At 37.4% G+C, this 24,257-nt stretch overlaps 1 protein-coding gene and 1 long non-coding RNA gene across 6 annotated transcripts in view; one reads left to right on the top strand and one right to left on the bottom strand.

Moving 5' to 3' along the window:
- LOC101735394 (protein outspread) overlaps positions 1-24,257 on the top strand; it is a 318,072-nt gene that overhangs the window by 245,246 nt on the left and 48,569 nt on the right. The gene's annotated exons all lie outside the window — the stretch shown is intronic.
- Positions 16,183-18,263, bottom strand: LOC134199576 (uncharacterized). 2 transcript variants are annotated; one of them, XR_009974131.1, is made up of 4 exons: positions 18,172-18,263; positions 18,006-18,079; positions 17,526-17,723; positions 16,183-17,380 (listed from the first exon to the last, which is right to left on the bottom strand). It is a non-coding gene; the product is annotated as an uncharacterized LOC134199576 (long non-coding RNA). The 2 variants fall into 2 exon arrangements; XR_009974130.1 differs by having other exon boundaries at positions 16,183-17,723.

Raw genomic sequence — 24,257 nt, 5'->3', positions numbered from 1 at the left:
TTGGTTCTTCAATATATAACCCGTTCTGATGAATACAACATAAGTCACCTTCCAAATTGTCAGGCAATATAAGTACAATGTCGTATTACTATATACATATAAAGAGCAACGGACGAACAAATTGGCCGCTTATTACACTCGATATATTTTTATTGTTACTGATCATCGGCCATTTGTCATCGCTCGTTAGTCGATGATTATTGACGGAGGTCGTTGTGAATGACATTGAGAAATATTTCTTCTCTTTTATCAGATTGTATTGTTTTGAAAGCATGTCAAATTGTTTTTTAAATTGCTTCTGCTGTGTCTTGAGATATTTTTCTAAATGTTGCTATTATAAAGCTAGCGAATCATATTAGGTTGGGGTCAGGTCCTTACGGATCCATCAGATCCAATAACCTTTGCATTAGACGCCTTCAGCTCTAACACTAGGAGCAGGCTTAAGGACCCCGGTAACCATACTCGTCGAACTCGACAAAGAGGTCGAAGTGAAACCTAACCCATGCATCAGCCCGCTGAGTTTCTCGCCGGATCTTCTCAGCGGGTCGCGATTCCGATCCGGTAATAGATTCATCCGCGAAGCAATTGCTCTTGAGTTGTTAGGTCTCCTTCGGAGGCGCTTGGGCGACTTTTAGCAAATCCCACCCCTCCTGGCTGAGCCTTTGCTCGTCCACCTGTCCTGGTGAAACTGGAAAGGCTTTCGGGCAACCAGTAATCTTTCAACCATAAAAAAATTATTTTGGGGTACTTGCAATTGACATTCAATATTAGAAACTCGTTTATGTAATTGATCGGCATTTTGCATTGGCTTAAACATGCAACTGAGTAAGTTTAGCGGTGATCGAAGTTTCATTAAATACTCTTTTAACATTTATCTCTGACATTTTGTATTGATGAACTCAAATAAATATTCGTGACCGTTAACAAATAGCTAAACTGTATAATGTTATTTGCTTGTCGACGATGAAGCCATAAGCGTCATATTGGATTAAACGGACACCTTACAAGTTTGTTTACGACCGGAGCGAATAGCGGGTCACTGCTACCTACAAAAAGAATTGCGTATTAAAATTCTAAGATATCAGAACTATATTTTTTTATGTCCCTCCCTATCATAGGTAGCCTAATAGGCTATTTCAGCTACGCACGGTTTGGTAGATAAGCTCACGGGGCTCAAGCCGAAAGGACTGGCTAACACTATTATTTTAACTTTATTACTGGTAGTAGGACGTCTTATAGACTCATAAGACGTCCTACTACCAGTAATAAAGTACGTAAAGTAAAGCACGGGTAAGTACCACTCTGCCTATATTTGCCGTGAAGCAGTAATGCGTTTCCGTTTGAAGGGTGGGGCAGCCGTTGTACTGTAAAGATTGAGACCTTAGAACTCATATCTCAAGGCGGTATTTACGTTTTAGATGTCTATGGGCTCCAGTAACCACTTCACATCACGTGAGCCGTGAGCTCGCCCACCATCCTAAGCAATAAAAAAAACACTTGCCCTAACAAGAGCAGTGCTTTGCTGAATGTACCATCGGATCAACATCGCGATCCACTGAGAATATCCGACGAAAATCAATACAATATTGTGTCTAGGTCAGAACAGTGACCGGTGCTTAGAATCCTTAAAAGAACCGACTATCCTCCTTAAAACATCAATTATATTCCTCACGGAGAGCAATACTATTATAATAGTAATACAAGATTGATTGTAAATTCCTTTGCACCTCAAATTTAATAAAAATATTTGTAAGCCAAGCCTCCATGTCTATAATGTAATATAATTTTATGTTTGAACGGCATTGTCTCGAAATTCAACTATCCGCCTAGTTGGTATGTCAGTTGCCCTTTGTGTAGGCAGTCGTACGATACTATCAAACTTACAATCATTCTCGTAATTGTTCAACAATTAATGTTTTGTGAACTGTTATCATTGTAGTTATACAATCAGTATTGAACGAGATAATATCGTTAGGAATTCGGTTCGCTACCAATTTAGATCGGTGCGGTTGACCAATGGAAATAATTGGCGCAGTTTTGCAGGTGGCACTTTTTTGTACGGAAACTTTGATAACATTGTTTTTGTGATTTGTCAATTTTGTTTGTTGACCGTATTGTTTGGATTGCGTAATGATTGTTAGTGATAAATTTTGTTGAAACTCAGTTGTGTAATTAGCCGTTCGTATTTGCTTGGAAAGTAAAATCAAATAGGAGTCGTCGGGTGCTAAATTGGCTAAGCCGTGCGTTGTACTCGTGTCAAGCGCGTGTCTGACTATACCGGTGTTCAAATCATTTTATAGCTATCAATTTTTCTGAGTGGAATAATACTTATCACGCGTTCCGTGACTTTCGCGATGAAGAAACAACATCACATCGTTTAGTAAAAATTGAATCGGCAAAATTCATAAATTTCATAGTAATGTGGCGTATTCAGACCCCGGGCGGGTTGGTAGCACTATCCTGCCAATTTAGGAATGATCCTCATTATTACAATATAACTGAGAGTACGACGTCATGGTGAGAAGCGGCCATCGCACCAGTTGTGTTGTCTATGAGCGCTTCCCAACCTGAGGATTCCCATTGGGGGTACCTGAAAATTATATTGGTAATGGTCCGCTATTAAAGTTAAAACAGTTAACTTAAATAAACATTATTATAATGTATTATGTCTACAATATGTAATTTAAAATGATTTATAACTTTGAGTGGTTCTGAACAGAGTCCTTTTTTTATTTCACGTGAAAGTCGTCTTTGCCGATTAAGTTTTAATTAGCACCACTATCGAAGAAATAGCAGCTTTATTTTTGCAGCAGTTTACAGCGCTATGGTTCTTTTTATTTCTTCGCCCTATTGGCGGTAATTATAATAATGTTACAGACTATCTCACTACCAACATGTAATGCGTTCCGGATCACGCATCACAAAAGGGTGTGTTCATAAACGTCACAACTAATTTAAGAGTGTGTTTGCCGATAGTTGGGGAATACTTTTGTCTAAAATATAATAGTGCTATTTTTAGCATAATAATAGTACTTAATAATTTTAATGTTTTTTGTGTTAACGAGCTACGCGTTTTGGTGCAAACTGTAAGCTTGACTTTGTATTGAATTGAATAAATAAATAAATTAAATAGAAACCGACCACCTAATTAAAGTCTTTAAGAGACACGAGAGATATTTAAGAGTAGGTATCGATTTAACACGGGCTGGTACTCATAAATGAGAAGTTGCATTAAGGGGTAACGAAAAAAGATTGGGAAGCACTGATCTATACTAATATTAATTTATAAAGCTGAAGAGTTTGTTTGTTTGAACGCGCTAATCTCAAGAACTATACTGGTCCGATTTGAAAAATTATTTCAGTGTTAGATAACCCATTTATTGAAGACGGCTATAGGCTATATAACATCACGGTAAGGTCAATACAAGTGGAGCACCAATAAAGAATGTTTCAAAATAGCTCCTCAAAATTTTATAATTCCTAAATATTTTCACTTTCCACGTAAATGAAGTGGGGGTAAAATTTAGCGTTATGCCAAAGTAACTATTCCACGCGGACGGAGTCGCGGGCAAAAGCTAGTCTAATACAATAAAAATAACATTAATTTCGGATGTTCGTCGCGTTTGGCAGTCCCTCGTGGAATGCGGCCGTGTGCCGAGTGGCGGAGTTGTGCAAGCGATGTGTCCCGCGCCTCTGCGCTCACCGACGCCGACCCACCTGCGCTTCCGTGTGGGTTAACACTTGCCTAATACAGATCTAATCGCAATACCACACCGACGGAACTATGTTAGAAATGCTTGATCAAAATTGTTTTTTTTTAATTAAACCAACTCAATGGTGCAGCTTTTTTTCCCTACCTATGTTGATAGCCTTGAGAGGCTATTTCAGCTTCTCCTTGACGTGTAGCTGAGCTCACGAGGCTCAAACCGGGAGTGTTGCTAACATTGGCCCTAGCAAAAGCGGTGCTTCAGAATCTACCACCGGATCAGAATCGCGACCCACTGAATAGATCCAGCGAGAATCTCAGAGGGCTGTGTCTGTGGGTGATGGCGCAGTAGTTAGCGCCCTGACAGAGACAGAATTTTCTATGCCAACAAATGCATATGCCAATTTACATGACGATTCATTAAGTAGTGAAAGGCGTAACAATCAATTAAACTCAATATCGCACAATATTGATATAAAGTTAACCTAAAGCCTTCCAATGTAATTTAGACGTTTTAGACTTTTAGATTTACTGGTGGTAGGACCTCTTGTGAGTCCGCACGGGTAGGTACCACCACCTATGCTTATTTCTGCCGTGAAGCAGTAATGCGTTTCGGTTTGAAGGGTGGGGCAGCCGTTGTAACTATACTTGAGACCTTCGACCTTATAACTCAAGGTGGGTGGCGGCGTTGTAGATGTCTATGGGCTCCAGTAACAACTTAACATCAGGAGGGCTGTGAGCTCGTCCACCCATCTAAGCAATAAAAAAAAACGCGCATACTCTGCTTCCATTACACGACGTGTTATATAGACGTCGAACGTAGACTAAAATTAATTGCAACATTTAATATTGCATTTCACCGATGGGTTACTCGCGTATTTAAATTTTGATAAGTCCGGAGCCCTGAGTTGAGCGGAAGCGACGCCGACCGCGCAGCAACCTTGTACCGCCTATAAATCTGTTGAGAAGCAAGTCTATCGAGTTGTCTTGCGCAAAAACATCCGGCAGGACTCGTTGACCTGAAAATGTTGCGACAACTGGTCAACGATTACAAAGTATGCAACTAAAGCGAATTAGAATATCTAATAATAGGCACATCATTATATTCGTGTGTGCGCAAAATCGAATTAATGAGGAGATTGGGACTTACATAGTTATGTTTATGTCTTCAGGAGTGCAGTCAAATTGAGGTTTTTTTTTGGCAGAACAATGTCTCTCTTAAACACGCTAGTAGACTAGCGGACTTTTAGCTGTAGGCAGCGGCTTGGCTCTGCCCCTGGCATTGCTGAAGTGCATGGGCGACGGTAACCACTCACCATCAGGTGGGCCGTATGCTCGTCTGCCTACAAGGGCAATAAAAAAAAAAGACTGGAATTCTGAAGTTTAACACATAAGTAACAAACGAAATTAATATACAACGGAATGTACAGTCAAAGATTCAAGCCATGTCACTTTATATGAAACCTAAAGGCAAAAAATAAATGTAATATTTTTTATGGTCGCCTAATTAGTTTTATGTTAAAATGATGTGACGACACTAGGTATTAAAAATTCAAGGATGACAGACTCTTTAGCCGGAACGCGAGGAGCGAAGTTGTGTGAATTTTGTCTGTTTAGTGTTTCTTCAGATTGTGTAATAACGGTGGTTTATTAACTGCTTAGTATCTGTGATAGTACGCATATGTGGGGAAATGAAACAAAGCCGCTGGGCGTAGCTCCTCGGGATCTTCCTAAAAGTCCACTGAAAAAGTCTCAGTAAATAACCACCATTTAACTGAGTTTATATTTCATCCCATATCATCTCATTTCATGCCAATTAATTAATCCTTCAAATTAATCAACTTCATTTCGTTTTACTTCATATTATCATTTTTCATAAAAAATACACAAAAGGTTTAGGCTGTATGGTATTAAAACTTTTGCCAGTTGGAAAAATAAAACTATCACTACTGAAATATGACATTAGCTATGACATGACGCCATTTTGATATGAATACGTTCAGGCCTAAATTACGAAACACTTTTTGTTTCGCGTATACTTTTCTCAGTCACCTTTCCCAGAGACGTGTTTCATTGACGTTTCGCTAAAGCGGATGCTATCGTTAGCACTTGTCTTCGAGTTGAGAGGCGCAAGCGCGACCAATGTCACTTAAAACTGTGACATTTAATGAACTGAAAAACGCACAGTGTTTTAAAGATATTCCATTTTGTGAGAAAAAGTTATTTCTTCTGATACTTGCTTAGAACAACTAATTCGGCAATTCGTTTTGCTTTTTTGCATAGAATCATCGTGTTCGTTCTGAAATGTCATTTTTTCAAAGGAATATTTGAAGGAGCGGCTTCGATGGTGTCCCGGAATTGCTGATTTCCCACGAGGGAACATAACCACATAATCTGTGGATCGTATATAAATCTACCACTGACGGAAAAAAGCGGTGTCTTCCATTAGGCTAGAGCGACTAAAGGCTCGATTCTCGAACATAATACGTAACCCCGTAGAATATATACGGAATACTCCCTCAAAGCCAGACAGAGATTGTTCACCTGAGAACAAATAGACAGGTCCAAGGAATAACATTGTAACTCAGCCTTTTCTAAATATCATTTACAACATTATTCCTTTTTTTTTTTTTTTTTGTCAGGAGGAAATCGCCGGACTTCCGCCCTCCAAACATTATTCCTTGCCTATTTTGAAAGCAAAAATATCTGTACACATCTTAAAGATTGTGCACAAATCGATTAATGTCGTAACAGCCACAGAGTGATTCCTCTTTTTAAATCTGGTAGTACTGATGACCCCTCTAACTATAGACCTATTTCAGTACTCCCTACGTTGAGTAAAATCTTTGAAAAAATAATTTTGACACAACTTTTAGAACATTTTAATTCAAATAACCTGCTTCATAATAAACAATTCGGGTTTACCAGGGGTCGCTCTACAACTGATGCAGGTGCTTATCTAGTCAAAAATATTTTTAAATCTTGGGAGGAATCACATGATTGTCTTGGAATTTTCTGTGACTTATCCAAAGCATTTGACTGTGTTGAACATGAAACATTGGTGAGGAAACTACATCACTATGGTATTAGGGATGGTGCATTGGAACTTATTACTTCCTATTTATCAGGACGGATACAAACAGTAGATGTGAAAGGTAATAGATCTTCAGGTACCTTGTTGAAAATGGGTGTACCTCAGGGTTCCATTTTGGGTCCTTTTTTATTTCTAATATATATAAACGATTTACCTAGTTTTATTGAGTCCCGACACGAGGTCGTATTATTCGCAGATGATACATCTTTATTATTTAAAATTAAACGACAATTACAAGTCTATGACGAAGTGAATGATGCGATTTCGTGTGTGGTTCATTGGTTCCGTATCAATAACCTATTATTGAATAGTAAGAAAACTAAATGTATTAAATTTACTTTAAAATGTATTAAACCATCTTTAAATGTGAGACAAGTGGATAGTGATGTAATTGTTTCTGAGGAATCATTGGAGCTTGTTGAGTCAACCGTATTTCTTGGTATAACAGTGGACTCCAAACTGCAATGGGGACCTCATATTCATAAATTGGCGAGTAAGCTCAGCTCTGCAGCATACGCAGTAAAAAAAATTAGAATGTTAACAAACGCGGACACGGCTCGTTTAGTTTACTTTAGTTACTTCCACAGTGTCATGTCCTATGGCATTTTGCTATGGGGCAATGCGGCCGATGTAGAAACGATATTTATTCTGCAGAAAAGAGCTATACGCGCTATTTATAACATGCACTCAAGGGAATCCCTGAGGGAGAAATTTAAAGAAATTAAAGTTCTCACTATGCCATCCCAGTACATTTTTGAAAATTTGATGTATGTTCATAAACATATTGAGGAGTTTCCTAAAAAGTCGGACATACATAATAGAAATACTAGGAACAAACACAAGCTTGTTGTGCCGATGAGTAGGTTACATAAGATACGAAATTCATTCGGGTGTTTGTCTGTGCGCCTGTACAACAAAATCCCACAAGATGTTCAGAACCTACATATACATAGGTTTAAGAAAACTGTTAAAGAACATCTGTGCAATAAAGCTTACTATAAAGTCAATGATTATCTAGAAGATTGCACAAAGTGGGAATGAGTTGCTCGCTCCGGGCATTTCAATATTGTAGTAATTGTTACGTTATAATACTCATTGTAAAAAACTCATATTTAAAAAAAATAATGTAATATTAAAAAATTAATAAATAATAATTTATTAAAAAAAAAAAAACATGCCCGCTGAGTTTCTTGCCAATTCTTCTCAGGACGGAGGCTAGTTCTTGTGAATTGGCGGTAGTTCTTTTGACGTTCAACAAGTATGTACTTTCATTTATGTTGAATAAAAATTTTTTGATTTGATTTGATTTGATTTGACACAATGAATTTGAAAAACAAACGAAAAGATGAAATATTTTTGACAAACCAAATTGTGTATTACTGGTTAGTTAGCCAACCCATGAAATCTATAAAAAAAATAAGCTGCTAAAACCATGTAATTATCTTCTTGATATTTTTGAAATATTGTTCAGTTGTTAACATTACTCTATGCAACGAAGAAGCTTGAATAGTAATTAAATGAATAAAAACTTATAACGTTATGTACGTACACTTGACTCCAACGTAAAAATAATCGAAATAAAAAATATCGAACCCGTTACCATGACTACGAATAAATCGATATTACTCAATCGAGTACACCTACTTCATCGATTAATGTCGAAATCATAATTCGTTCATTCATTCGAAAGAAACGAGTTCACTGTTACAGCCAACAAGCGCAGGGCTACCAACTGGTTGAAGAAAAAAACTTAAATTAGGTACTTTTTGTACCGGAGCTATGATCGTAGATATAACCAAATAGATATTTTTCAGTGTTTTTCGCGAAATTTCCGGTTAATATAGTTTTAAGCGGTAGCCGGAATGCATAGATGTGAACAACATGAAGTCCGACGCCTAGCTTGACAAATGCGCTCGAAGTCTCAATAATATAGTCACGATTATTAACCCATAGACACAGCCCACTGAGTTACTCGCCGGATCTTCTCAGTAGGTCTAGATTCCGATCCGATGGTAGATTCTGCGAAGCCTTGCTCTTGCTAGGGCTAGTGTTAGCAATTTCTCTCAGTTGAGCCCGTGAGCTGCTCACCTACGTAGCGTAGCTGGAATAGCCTCTTAGACTACTAGCGAATAGCTAGGGAAAAAAATACAGTACAGCGGCAGTTCCATCTGGAACACGAGACTTCGTGCTTGAAGGGGTCTTATAAAACTAGTACCTACCTGGGAGCTCAGAGCGCCTGCATAGTCGAGCCGCAGTACACTGAGCCCAGAATCCATTGCCTTAGGTGTTAGGTCACGGACCCCACTAAAGAAAATCTAAGAGAAAGCTAAAATTATTTCTAAGACTATTAACAAGAAGGCTGCAATAAAGGATAATAAAAAATGAAATAAATTAAATTAATTATGCAAAATACATCATCGAACGACCGAACAACAAGTCGGTCTGCCGAGCAATATCACCCGCTCGGCGGAAGGTCTTCCCTTTTTCGTAAACCCACAGAACTTTGCTTCTCACTTTTGAAGTCGGTTAAATAATAACTTAGGCATCGTTTATTTAACGAGGAACTCTTTGATATGAATTATCGTAATAATTTCATATCCAAATTTGAGTAATCCGCTCAAAGATCTCATCAAAACACGTCCAGTAATGTCGAAAACGAGATAAAAAGTATTCAGTACAGTAAACAGCGGGGACATAAGTTTCTAAGATAAAATCGTAATTACGCAGTTTGGTACCGAGTCGCTAATGTTTTCAGATCTTTATCGTAATGTTACCGATACATTACGTTGTAAAGAACAGTATGACATGTTCAATTTGAAGATATGTTTTCAAAATGGCGTCGATGATAACAACGGCCTCTAGTGAGCGGCAATTATATTTAATAAAAAAACGACATAATAACATTTTATGTAGATCAGGTTACGTAAAGACGCTCTGACAATATTTGACATTGTTTTTCCGACAATAACTACTGACAGGTGACACTGAAATACTGACTCTAAAATATATCAATTATTTTAAATGTGCTAACTGTAATAATTAAACAAACACTAACGGACCCGATAGACGTTGTCCATTACAAACGTCTTATATCCAAAAAAATTAAACTTTTCCTATAAAAAAAATAATTAAAAATGTTCTTTGTAGTGGCCCACACACAAAAAAAACATAAAAATCGGTAAGTTGTTCAGGAGGAGCTCACTAAGATATAGATAGGTATTGGACAGAAGAATTATCACGTAACACTGTTCGCATACGATCCGGGATGATTATAATATAAAGTAAATAAAGTTTAAGTTATCATGACTATATTTCATTACCATGTGGAAATTGAAATGTGAAGCATCCCGTACATAATATACGTATGAACAGTAATGAACAAAAATTAACTGTTTCGTAGTACACATTCATATTTACATGCTAATGTATCGCAATGATCACCGCGCCGGTCGGCGTGGCCCACTATAAACGTAAACATGGTTTTTTAAGTTTAATTCCCTCCTACATAAGTACATCTCTTCATCCATACGAAGCGGAATATGTTTTGAAATTAACACAAATACAAATTTAATCCATACAAACTGCTCAAGTGAAAACACGCGGAAGACAAAACGTAATTACCTAGTTAAAGAACGAATAGTTATGTTAGGGAAATATGTTAAGGAACTTCGGTAAGCACTTAACCTCGTTTAGGCCGCGAACTGGTCTGCTGATGAAAAGACAAATTGAAAATTTGATTTGAAACTTCTTCAGCGCAACAATATGTTGTCTAGATACAAATTCAATAGTTCTAATAGATACGATCAAATAGTGACTACATAACGAAATGCAAATAAAGCAAAGATTATAAAATACAATCTTCAGTAATCGTTAAGTCTTAATATATCTTCGATGGCTTCCCTCATTTAAATGCTTTTTTTTTAATTATTATTGAAGGATTACTGGTGGCCCGGAGGCCTTTCCAGTTTCACCAGGACAGGTGGGCGAGCAAAAGCTCAGCCAGAAGGAGTGGGATTTGCTAACAGCTACTCGAGCGCCTCCGAAGGAGACCTAACAACTCAAGAGCAGCTGCTTCGCGAATGAATCTACTACCGGATCGGAATCGCGACCCGCTGAGAAGATCCGGCGAGAAACTCAGCGAGTTGATTCATGGGTTAGGTTGCACGGCGAACTCTTTGTCGAGTTCGAAGAGTACGGTTACCGAGGTCCCTAAGCCTGCTCCTAGAGTTAGAGCTGAAGGCGTCTAATGCAAAGGTTATTGGATCTGATGGATCCGTAAGGACGTGTCTAGGGCGTCGACGGTGACTGGCTCCTGCGTGATCAGGATTAGGGGAGTAGTCAGCGGCGGCAACGATAAGGCGATTATCATGACGCATAGCAAATTAAATGCTATGTAAGCATAGCTTCATAATAGCATAACAACAAGAATTACGAAGAAAGACATAACTTTAAAATTAATTTCTTCACATCCTAAACGATGCGTTAGTTACTTATGTACCTTGACCGTTCGCAAATCAGCGCGTTATTCCAACCCTGACCATTAAGTTAATGTTGTCAAGACGCAGCAACTAACAAACTCCGTAAAGACATATTTTTTGTACGGCAATTGTCTCAAATGGCAAATCAAGCCATCACTCCGTCCAGACGCGTGTTGAACTATACAATAAGATTGGTCCGTAATGAACTGTTATTTGCTTTGGCATTCGCTTCAAAACATTGGACCGTAAACGACAAAGGCGGACCCCGAGGGGTGTGCGGTACGCCTTTTGTGGTGGTGCAAGAGGTTAATTCTAAGCGATTTTATGTTCTACGTTGCTATCCTAAATGACTGGCGTAGGTCCTTCTTCTAAAGACGGATGTGTTATAGACATCCGAATAACATAATCCATTCAAGACCTCATGAATGGATCATTCAAGTTTGAGGTTTAGTAGCGGATGGTGCCATGGTAAGAGGCTTAAGACGATATGATAATCTCTAAGAAATTAGAACACAAATAGAACCCACGAAACAAAGAGGACTCGAAGTTTTTGTAAACTAAAATATGAAGAGGACGTTTTAAACATGCATAAGAAATCTCTCGACTTTCTGTCAAATATTAAGGAACCTAAAATTCAAATCTTCTATGACTTCTATAGTGATTCTCGAGAAACTTCTATAGCTTGCACCTCAACAATCATCCCGTCAGTTACGACACGCCGACACGCATAGGCGCGGTACATGTAAACACACTCGGCACATGTATTTTCAACGCATAAATACACGTGCTCGCTACCCGGAAAAACGGGGTTACTGTACGACTCCGATCTGCTGTCACGACTCGATAACGAAGCCGTTTTCTCTGTTCGAGAAATGTTCCTCTATTCGGGGCAGTTTCAAATAAGAAAGTGTCATTATTGTAGCTCGTCCGATCTGTCAAAGTTTCTATATATTAATAAGTGAAGGAAAAACTTTGTACCTCTTTTTACGAAAATTTCTCGGTCAGAGGAGTATGAAATTTCCCACACTTATAGAGAATACAGGGAAGGAGTGCTACTTGTTTTTTAAATTAGGTATTCGAAAAAAATACATTAAATCAATAAAAAAAGCATTACACACACTGCCACATATTTGACACACACACACACACACACACACACACACACACACACGCACACGCACACGCACACGCACACGCACACGCACACGCACACGCACACGCACACGCACACGCACACGCACACGCACACGCACACGCACACGCACACGCACACGCACCCGCACACGCACACGCACACGCACACGCACACGCACACGCACACGCACACGCACACGCACCCGCACACGCACACGCACACGCACACGCACACGCACACGCACACGCACACGCACACGCACACGCACACGCACACGCACACGAACACGCACACGCACACGCACACGCACACGCACACGCACACGCACACACACACACACACACGCACACACACACACACACACACGCATATGCTCTTTGTTTAATGTCAAACTTTTGTTGTTGCTTAAAGTCCGTGGTCAAATTGAGAATATATTGTATATTGTTTGTTTTTATTAATATTTGTCTATAGTGTAGTCTGTGATTATAGAAGTATAATTAAATTTAGTCTTTAACAATAGAATCATAATAGTGTACAAACTTATATTTCAATCAATTATAGTCGAATTTCGACTACCAGGGTATCACTAGTTCTCTGAAATCTGCGATGCGAGAATGGACCGTGTATAAACATGCTTAACTATAAATAAAGTGTCGCCCAAAGCAACTTATCTAAAACATTATTTTAATCGATTCAATAATACGATGTTGTTCTGACTGATATTAAAATTTAGGGGAAACGCCGTGGCCTTAATTAAAAGAAAAAGCGGTACTTGAACAAAGTCGGCTCAAACCTTATTTGGAATAAAGCTTTCTGTTTGCCCTGTTGGTGTTAGAATTAATTATCGTGAAATTATTATTGTTTGACAGGTGAAATCAAAACCACGTTGGGATTGGGATTAGGACGTTGACAGATTAACGCCTAACCTATCACTCTCGAACTCCCAGTGAGATATTATAAATCCGTCAATATAGGAATAGCCATTATGTCAATGCACCGGAGACTTGGATTTCGTGTGCTCAAAGTAATCTATAAATCTCGATGACAGATCTATGTGTCTGTATGCGTGAGTACTGTTAACAAACTGATGAATTAAAAAGACTAGCAATTGAATTAAAAAGATTTAATAGGTATTCACCACATGATCATAATTTGCAAGTCACAAAAAACTCGTAGCAAAAATTCATAGTTTTTACATAAATTTTCATTACATAATTGTAAATAGACATGCTTTAACAAAAACGGACTTCAAATAGAAAAAAAAAAAGATATTCCAAAACTAATTAATATACACTAAAAACAATAATCATCGAAATCGGTTGGCGTGATATTGAGTTATTGAGTTGTTCATCTATCTGTCGCGCACCTACTTAATGCAAATTTAAGACTTATATGGTTTTCTCATGGATACCATTATCAGAACTGGACTAAATTGAAATGGGACCACACGGGAAGCGTCAGCTTTCTAATAAAAAAATAATCATCAAAATCGATTCACCCAGTCAAAAGTTATAAGGTAGCAAACAAAAAAAACACATACAGTCGAATTGAGAAACTCCTCCTTTTTTGAAGTCGTTAAAAAAAGGCCTAAACAGGTAAGGCAAAATAGAGTATTTAAATATTTTTGCAAACCACAAAAATAGCCATACTTTTCGTTCAGTTATTAATTGCCTCATAAAAATCTTATTATCCAAAAGAACAAAGTAAGGTGGACCCGCAAAACAGGCTTTAAAGAAATTTAAAGTTTGTGTTAACATGCTTTTAGGGCCACACACGGGCCAAGATAAAGTTATCTACTCACATTAACTATTTACAAAACGAACTATAAAAAAATGTCTATTTCAATGTTGCCGTATTTAGGAAAAACTTTTAAACTATTGGTTTCAAAGAAGTACAAGTTATAATAAAATATATTCAATACCATTTTCAGCTGAAGTTGTGCCGAATTTTTTTTGTATTTTTTTTGCACTTTAGTTTGTAATAAATAGAAGTCTATAAAATAGAATTTCGCAGACAGTCCCTCCTCTGCCCTCCCCTCATTCCTGCCCTCTTTTTTTGGAAGTCTTGGAACGATTTCCAGTTTATTATGAATTTTCACAAATTCATATTTTCAAATTCATCAAATTCGTATCTTTAACCTAATCGGTAATCGTATCGACAAAATCAGCTACCATTTTTTTTTACATAATTAAAACGTCCGTACAAGCTATTTACACGCCGAAGGAATATAGTATCTTGTAGTAACAATGAATATCGTTGAGTTTATAACGTTATTACTGGTAGCTTCTCCTGGCTGAGCCTTTGCTCGCCCACCTGACCTGGTGAAACTGGAAAGGCCTCTGGGCCATCACAAATCCCTCATTCATAAATAATAATTAAAAAGATGTGTGGTGTCGTGAGACACCGGATAAGAACAAAGTTCCTTATTATAAAAATATTAATTTTAAGTTCTATTCGAGGTATAAAGAAAATAATTTAATTATTCGGGTACAAATTTTTTCTTATAATTTTTTTATTGATAAAAAAAACTGTACAAAGTTATCAACTTTATTTTATTCACAATGATTTATAAAAAATATATAATAAAAAAAAATTTTATTTTTTGTACGTTATTACAAAGTTAAGTCGTACACTGTGTGCATTACTAATAAAAATCTTACGTTACGGACGTTTTTTCCCGGTTAGGGTACCCCTCCGCATCGTTACATAAGGAACTTCATTCCAAAAAACTGGTAGTCGAACAGGTAGATGCCATCCTGGATATGTCAGCAGCGAAGCAGATACACGTTCCAATTTGAAGAGTAGGACAGCCGTTTCATTACAGTGAACATAATGACAATGTCTCCAGAGTAAGTGACGCCATTAAAACTATGACGTCTATCGGCCGCGGCTCTTAAAATCAAGAGGCGATATAGCATCGTCTGCCCTGAAGCAAAAACCAACACTTTCTCCTTGAAAAACTCTAAACGTTTTTACTTCAATTTGCTTCGCCGGTTTTCGATATAAACAACAGTAACTAAACTGATTTAACCCATAGACACAGCCCACTGAGTTTCTCGCCGGATCTTCTCAGTAGGTCGCGTTTCCGATCCTGTGGTGTTATAAATTCTGCGAAGCACTGCTCTTGCTAGGGTCAGTGTTAGCAACACTCCGGTTTGAGCCCCGTGAGCTCACCTAGATGTTAAGGCGAAGCTGAAATAACCTCCTAACCCTCAAGGTTTAAAGCATAGGTAGGAGAAAAAAAAAACTGTATTTGCCCTACACAACACAACGACATAATTGCCTAATCCAGTAACAAACCAACGCCCAAAATGGTAACAATAACGTACACATTATAGATACACATCGACGGACGCGGACGCCAGACCGACCGGAAGTTTAGCGGGATGTCAAACAATGTCCTATTGTGGTATAGTAATTACGAGGGCCGGGGATGCAAGCGCCGTGACAGTTTCGACAGGCACATCTATGTGTTTAGTGCGAGTTTTTTAACGTTCTCGTTAGCGTAAAAGTTAGCTCTTATTTGTATGGAATGAAATCGTTTGCCTACGTTTGCCGCTAGGGGCGCTGTTCCAACTGCTTACAAAATTGGGCTAACTCGTACGCCATCGAGAACGTTAAAAAATAGCGTAAAAGTTAGCTCATATTTGTATGGAATGGGATCGTTTGCCTACGTTTGCCGCTAGGGGCGCTGTTCCAACTGCATACAAAATTGGGCTAACTCGTACGCCATCGAGAACGTTAAAAAATAGCGTAAAAGTTAGCTCATATTTGTATGGAATGGGATCGTTTGCCTACGTTTGCCGCTAGGGGCGCTGTTCCAACTGCATACAAAATTGGGCTAACTCGTACGCTATCGAGAACGTTTAAAAAACTCGCACAAAGCATACTAGACTCGTACGAAGGCTGCTTGTTACTAAAGATTTGAAAAATATGTTGGTGTTTGAGATAAATACCGAAAGTTAATTTGGCAGCTTAAAAGATTAACACGTTTGATCTTATCGATGAGCCTAACAAAGGGCTGGCTGGACCAGTTAACATCTGAATCGAAACACAATCTGAATTTCTCTATTCGACTCTGTCTGGCAAAATTGTTTTTGAAGCCATTGCATACTGTCAAGAAATACTTCTAATCTTACCATTAAACCATCATGTGGACTGTGGGCATCATCTCTTAGAGACATCACTGATGTCCAGGGAACACAGTTTATCGCTGACGACTCTTTTCAAACATCTTTCGACATACCATAACACTAAGTAGACAAAGCTATTTCATAGTATACTAGCGGACCCGACAGACGTTGTCCTATTTAGTTTAGTTGCAGTATAGATAAATAGCCTAGATACCGACTGCAGCGCCCTCAGCCGGGCTGATTTGTGATTCTAAACCATCCAGAGAGCCACTCAAAACGCATACAAAAAAAATAAAACATTCAAATCAGTCCAGCCGTCAGGAGGAGTTCAGTGACATACACACGTACAGTAAAATTATATATATAAAGATATAATAGTACATTGAAAACATGATCCCTGAGCGTAAAATATTATTCAGAGGCGGGTGATTCAATGGTGAAACAACTTCATATTTTAATAAACTTAGGAAAACATTCTTCTATTCGTATAAAGCAGCCTTTCCCAAAGTGGGTGATAACGTCCCCTTGTGGGCGCTGCAGGTCTAAAGGGGGGCGATAAAGAGACCCAGAAAAAAAATTGGGGCGTTGTGTAGAGGCTTCAGAGGCGATTTGTAATTTCATCTAGAAAGACTCTTAGACACCGACTGAGCTCTAGCTATATTGGTTTTTAAGTAGGTGAAAAAATGGGGGCGCTACAAAATAATTTATTCTTGAAGTGGGCAGTAGACACAATAAGTTTGGGAACCTCTGGTATAAAGTAATGGTATAATAAAAGTACTTTCGCTGCCTCGCTTAGTACAACGCTGACATAGTTTCACCGCGTATACACTCGACCTATAAAATTATTTATAAGTACAGGCCCTTCCAGTACTCAATTACAACACAATGAGCAATCATGTAACGCACAATGAGACAGTAATTGTTGACACAATTACAACTCGTCCCTTATAAATATGTAATTATGATAAATCACACCCACCTCTGTACATTTTGAAGTTTTTTAATGCAAATATGAATGGGAGTTTTCATTGTTTGAACATCAGCACTGTTCTATATTTGTGTTCCTTCTGTGTTGATTTGTTTCTCTTAAATGAGTTACGGTTTGATTCGATACGATTTTCTTCGGTTTTTCTTTAGTCATAAACATAACTCAGTTCATGGTCCGTGACCACGAGAACTGTAAAGTATACAAAATTACGGAAAGTATTTGAAAAAACTAAATTAAACCGTAAGATAGTTTTAATTAGGCCCATTTCTACATAAATGTATGTATGTAATTTAATTGCAATGAAAATAATACGTTTTCGTTAATAATATAAAATTTTAGATTTTAAATAAAAAAGTAAAATTGGCACAATGAAAACAAACGAATAATTCTTAATGATTTTAAAAACTGAACATATAATATGTAAACTGCATTAATCATCGATAATAAACAATAAACGTATTAAAAATTCACTTGCAAATGTACGCCTCCACTCAATTCTGTTTGTCTATTCCCACGTACACATCAATAAAGCTGACCTCAATAACCTGTACATTAAAACAGGTTTCACCATATTAAAACATATTAGTTATGTCAGATTAATTAATTTGATTTATTTAAATAACAAAAAAAATCTAACTTTAGAAATGTTACATCACACACTTTCACTAAAAGATTCAAGAGAAATTGAATTAATACGAAAACACGAACAAATAAATCAATCTGTCAAACGAACAGTAATCAACGCTCGTGTGTACGAATCGATTCAACGTTATATTGATTCGCGAATCGATTTCAGAGATCTTTATCGTTTACGAGAATCGAATCCACTTCCGTTAATCGTAATTATATTGTGATTTATGTCCTATTGTATGTCATTATGAAATGTCCTTTAAGATTTACTTTAAAATAAAAACTAAGTCATTATTTGTTAATCATTAGATGAATTAGTGGTAGATGACGGCGATAGTAAAACTAATAAAGTGACTTATAATATAGTATGTAAAATAATATCGGTACAATATTAGAGATGCTTCCAAACCAACTCGATTTTTCATGTATCAGAAGGGGAATAAAAAAAGAATTACATAAACTAGTAAAAGCACTCATTTTATTAAATAAAATCGGGTGATTTCACTTAAAAAATTGTAGACTCCTTTATTTTAAGAAAAGCCAGTCGATCGGCTCGACCGGTCCCTGCTATAATTGGGCTTGTTACCCCATTTGCAAGGTAATCCATTAGTCTGGCAACACTGTCCGCGTTCAGATTAACTGTTTTGTCTTACGTCGCGTCTCTAGCGAGCGCGTCACTTGAGCGATTTGCAAACACCCACATCTAGGACTGACTGAGACATAGCTTACTAATGATTAATTGTGATTTATTAATTGAAAGAGTAAAGACCAAGAAAAGGCAATTCAATTAATACATCATAAAGAAAATAAACCCCGACTAATTAAAACATTACCGGATCCATATATTGTATTACCTTATTATTTAAAGGTCGAAGTCTCTTCTTTCATTTTATTTGCGACAAGCAACTGTAGCGTTAGGTATGATGGAAAAAAAAATATTTTGACAAATCCTGAATTGTAATAACCAAGCAATTACACCTGCTCAATGGAAAATCTTCCTTTTGCCCCTTCACAACTTAACATTTGATCCTAAAAGCAACCACGCTTACCGATTTCAGAACTAACAGACATCAGAACATAGTTGTCGACTCCTAGACAGGTGTGATCGAAGATGACAGGTGGCACAGATCTATTCCGATTCCACAATATCACTGGGAGTCACAATACTTCAGAACAAATAATTTGGGGGTTCACAAAAAGCCCTACCATTAACTAGCTATACAAAAAGAAACAAATCTCTAATTTCCTAGTTGCGTTCAACCACCAACTAATTACTCGACCAGTTGCAAATAGTCGTAACCAACAATCATACGAATCATTAATCAAATCACTTAAAAAAAATCATTAAAGCATTATCTATCTAAATAGGCGAAAACAAATCGTTTAAGTAAGGATTTCTCCTCTGTTTTTCAATCGATTCGACCTTGGTTTTTTTATTTAAGAACTATTGACGAGTTTTAATGTAGTAAAAATTGTTTTTTTTAAGTGTCAATAAAATAATCATAAGAGAATATGTACATAAAACGAATTTAAAACTTGAGTTTTCAGTGATTATGGTCGAATTTCGATCATCTTGCAAACACTAGTCATAATAACTAACTAACCGTATAATAACCGAGAATGAGAATTGATATAACAGAAATATTATATAACACGGAATATGAAAATGCAGCAAAAATTATAGCAGTTCCGTACTCGCTGTCTGTGACGGAATGATCGGTAATTACGGTGTGGATTATAGCATGAGCAGAAGCGATTAACTAAATTTTTTTTCAGCGGTGGTAATAGCGGTGATTTAAAAAATGTGGTGTCGTGGGACACCAGGTAGGAACGAAGTTCCTTCGGCTAATGTAGAATCGACACAAATTGCAAAAAAAATCGTGCTCAATTTTATGTAGGTTTTCTTGATTTTTCTCTTAAATTTTGCTGATTAGTTTTTATTTAAGTACAAGAAAGTATTTAGGAAATTCAGTATTTTAGGAAATAATAAATTACTTAAAATAAAAAAAACATCGTAATTCAAATTATCAACTAAAATAACAAAATATGTCTCTTTATTTTTGTTTGACAACATAAAATTACATAGAAATAGAAAAATAGAAATAATAAAAATATGTAATTACAAAATAGAAAGAGAATGTATGAGAGAACGAAAAGAAAGAGGGAGAAAGAGAAAGGTATTATACACTACTCGCTTGTGTATGCGACTGTCGCGCCTGCGCACGTCTCATTTAACGGTTTTATTCCACGCACTTTTTTCCACGGATTTTTTCTTACGGTTTTACTATCACATTTTTTTCAGTTCGGTCGCGCAGCAAAATCCCTATCCCCTCCAAGCCTGCCGTAAGGAACTTCGTTCCAATAAAACGCTGATACAACACGGACCTTGGAAGCTAAACTGATGTTTAATATTTACACTGTGTAATAGAGCCCAGTCGAGCCATAGAAAGAAATTTAGTGGAACACTACATTTATCAGATAAAAGTAACAACTTCAGTATGTTTTATTAGTTAGAAAAATATATAACGCATAATATAGATTCATGATGAAAATCAATAAATGAAATACAACCTCCAAGCTACAGACAAACCTAAAATAAAGTTGTGATTATTTTCATGCTATTGTATATCACTTTTGCTCCAAGATACTATAAATACTTTATTTCAGTTGTTCGCGTCTTTATTCTTTTAAATTATGTTTAATTTCTCACTTTGTTCCCCTACTTTTGGCTGGGCGATGTCGGCTCAGCATAGCCTCTAATATTAACACAGCACAGTATCGTTTTAAATCTCTGGGTCTACGAATGGATTTCTTTTTTCTTTGCGTTTTTTACAGTACGTATATAATTGTTTGAGTTGATCCCTTCATATCGTATTGACCTCTGGATTCCCATAAACCGGAATAGAGTTAAATCTATACCACCTTGACCCGCTGCGTTCATAGAATGTGCGCTTCCAGGGATCTGTTTTAGCTTGTTCTGCGACGGACTTTGCAATGAAATTCCCTTCACGGGGTTTTCTGACCGCTATGACATGTTCTTTTTAAAACGGAGTTTGATGAGAATCCGCAGCAGCAGTATAGTTGTGCCCCTGGAAATACTAACGTTCATAAACGACAGGAACCTCTCCCCATCAAATGGACTGAATGGGAATTAAAAAAAAGCACACAGACCTCATTTATTCTCGTGGGTGTCCTAAGAGCGCCTAAAGGTTTGCGTAATTAACAGAAGCATTCTAATTATTTTTTCCAACCTATTCTAGTAACCTCGAGTGGTTATACTAGATTCACAGAACTAGGGCATTCTATGAGCAATTCACCAGCATACTGCGACATCCAGCCGACATTTGCTGGTGGTAGGTACGTACTTACGACCTTCGGCACAGCATTCAGGGACGCTAATTACTGTGCCACCGAGTCGTCAGTCAATTAATCAAATTAATATATGCAAGTTTACCAAAAAGAACACTGAAATTATTACTGGTAGGAATTCTTGTGAGTCCGCACGGGTAAGTACTACCACCCCGCCTATTTCTGCCGTGAAGCAGTAACGCGTTTCGGTTTGAAGGGTGGGGCAGCCGTTATAACTATACTGAAACCTTAGAACTTATATCTCAAATTGGGTGGCACATTTACGTTGTAGATGTCTATAGGCTCCAGTAACCACTTAACACCAGGTGGGCTGTGAGCTCGTCCGCCCATCGAAACAATAAATAAATAATTTTTTTCGCCATATCTTATGAGCTTACACCGCACAACAACGTCCATGCATTTCCTACCTGCGGCTTTGTTTGCATTACCTTGCACATTACGGCGCTATCGACAGCGCAGATGTCGGCCCGCGGCTATCGAGCCGAAACCGAACAATTTACACAGATTGCCCGCTTTCTTGCTCCGAGCTTTCTTTCATTTAAAATTTACTGCTTCGCATTGATATGAATTAATGAGTTGTTATAAATTTTCTTGCGCTTTTGTTATTAATCTGAAGTCTTTATATTTATGTTCCTAAGTCCCAATAGATTCTCCTTTCGAATTGACTAAGGGAAACAGCTATGAAACGATGATGGAAACTGAACGTGTCCGCTTTGACAGTTTGTTGCTACTTATTTCAAACGGCAAAATTGAGTTCAGATCATGTCTTTTCTCGGGTATCGTGGAGACTTGCTTTTTTAGTTCAACGTGACGTTATTACATTTAAACTAAATAATAGTTTAAAAAAAACTAACAAAATACGCTTTTATAGAAAATCCAACAAAAAAATAGAAAATAAATTTTAATAAATTTGAATTAAAAATTTGTATTATAATAAAAAAAATATTTTATTGTAAAAAAGCTTTTCAGGATATTATCAAAATAACCCTTCTACTCATATCAAAAAATAATTCAATTTTTTTTTAAATATTAAATTGTCATCAATGATTCGCTGGTCCACCCATATAAGCAATAAAAAAAAATAAAAAAAAATTGAAATTATTCTTCAAAACACCTGATTTCTCGGTTCCTCGTCAGAATAAATTATGTTTGTGTTCAATCCCTGGTTTATAGTCAGTATTAACCACACCCACGCGCGACCTAATCAAGCTACAACCAATCCTTGCGACTCCTACCCCATATAGATAAAACTAAATACCATAGAATTAACTAGTGTCTGGAATTGTTTTATCGGAATTTAATGCTAGGGTTTTATCAGTGCGATAAGGAGTTGTATAGGGAGAATAAGTGTCTATAAATTGCCTTTTGGGATCGCCTTTTTATATGACGAATGAAGGAAAACAATTCTGGATTTTACTTTAAGACTACTTTTCTGTAGGACGAAAGCAGTTCATTAATTTGGGAATTTTTGTTTTTATGACAATCTAGAATGTCTGACGATTATGCGACACCAATAGGACTAAAAAGTTATATTATGCTATATATACTACTAAATTTGGAAAAACAATTATTATCAATCCTATACTTCGTATATGAATCGCTAGTCGACACAAAATATGACACTAGACAGCAGTCCCGCCGGTCCGGCGTCCCGAGGGAGAGGGTGATGGGAGAGATATGCTCCGCACTAAACGCTTCACATTTCCCTCTTTGCCTTTTCATGAGTTCTGTCGCATGCGAAGTTTGGACGTTGGTTGTTGAGCGACAGGAGGTTTTAGTCAGTTCGACTCCGACATGCCCCGCCCTCCATTCCCCAGTGGAGGGCGGAAATCCAGCGATATGCCACTGACAAAAAAAAAACTAGACAGCAGTCGATAACAATAGACAATTCTTATTACGTGAAGATGCCACTCTTCATTAGGCACAGAAATATATTTGGACAAAATAATATAATCATAATATGTACTATTGGTTGAATCTGTTGTGAGTCCGCGCGGGTAGGTACCACCACCCTGTCTATTTCTGCCGTGAAACAGTAATGCGTTTCGGTTTGAAAGGCGGGGCAGCCGTTGTACTGTTAAACCTTACAACTCATGTCTCAAGGTTGGTGGCGGTATTTACATTGTAGATGTCTATGGGCGCCAGTAACCACTTGACACCAGGTGGGCTGTGAGCTCGTCCACCCATCTAAGCAATAAAAAAAAAGCTTTCATTCAATAATGAAGATTCTCGGACTATTAAATTTAAAAAGTTTCTCACTAAATCAACGTTCCTGTTACTCAAGATTTTTACCATGCTTCATGCATCTTGCACCGGTCGCTCCCACAGAACTAATCATGCCAACAAACGGTCCTTCCTACTCCGTGACAAATCTCTAATGTGCTAACTGCATGCACCAGTCAACGCTGATCCCTCGATGCTATAACTCAATTCCGCATCGAAAATAACAGGAACCGCGGCGAGATCTGCTTAAACTGGCCGGGCTCCGTAAGCTGTAAGATTAATTGTTTTAATGCTCCTCCTAAGATTTATTACTGCATGATCTTTTACTTGCAGAATTCAATTAAAATTCAGCTTTCTTTACATTCTGTTCAAGCGCTCGAGTCGATACTTTATGCATTAAAGTCATTAATTTATGAATAATTAAAGAGTATCTATCCCCTTCAATATTAAACATTAGATTCTGTAATGGAGAGCACAACTAAGTTATTGAACATAAATGTA

The sequence above is a fragment of the Bombyx mori genome, chromosome 10 (assembly GCF_030269925.1).
Source record: "Bombyx mori chromosome 10, ASM3026992v2".
Classification (NCBI taxonomy): domain Eukaryota; kingdom Metazoa; phylum Arthropoda; class Insecta; order Lepidoptera; family Bombycidae; genus Bombyx; species Bombyx mori.
Note: the sequence above shows the minus strand (reverse complement) of the source record. Positions and strands in the feature narration are given on the sequence as shown.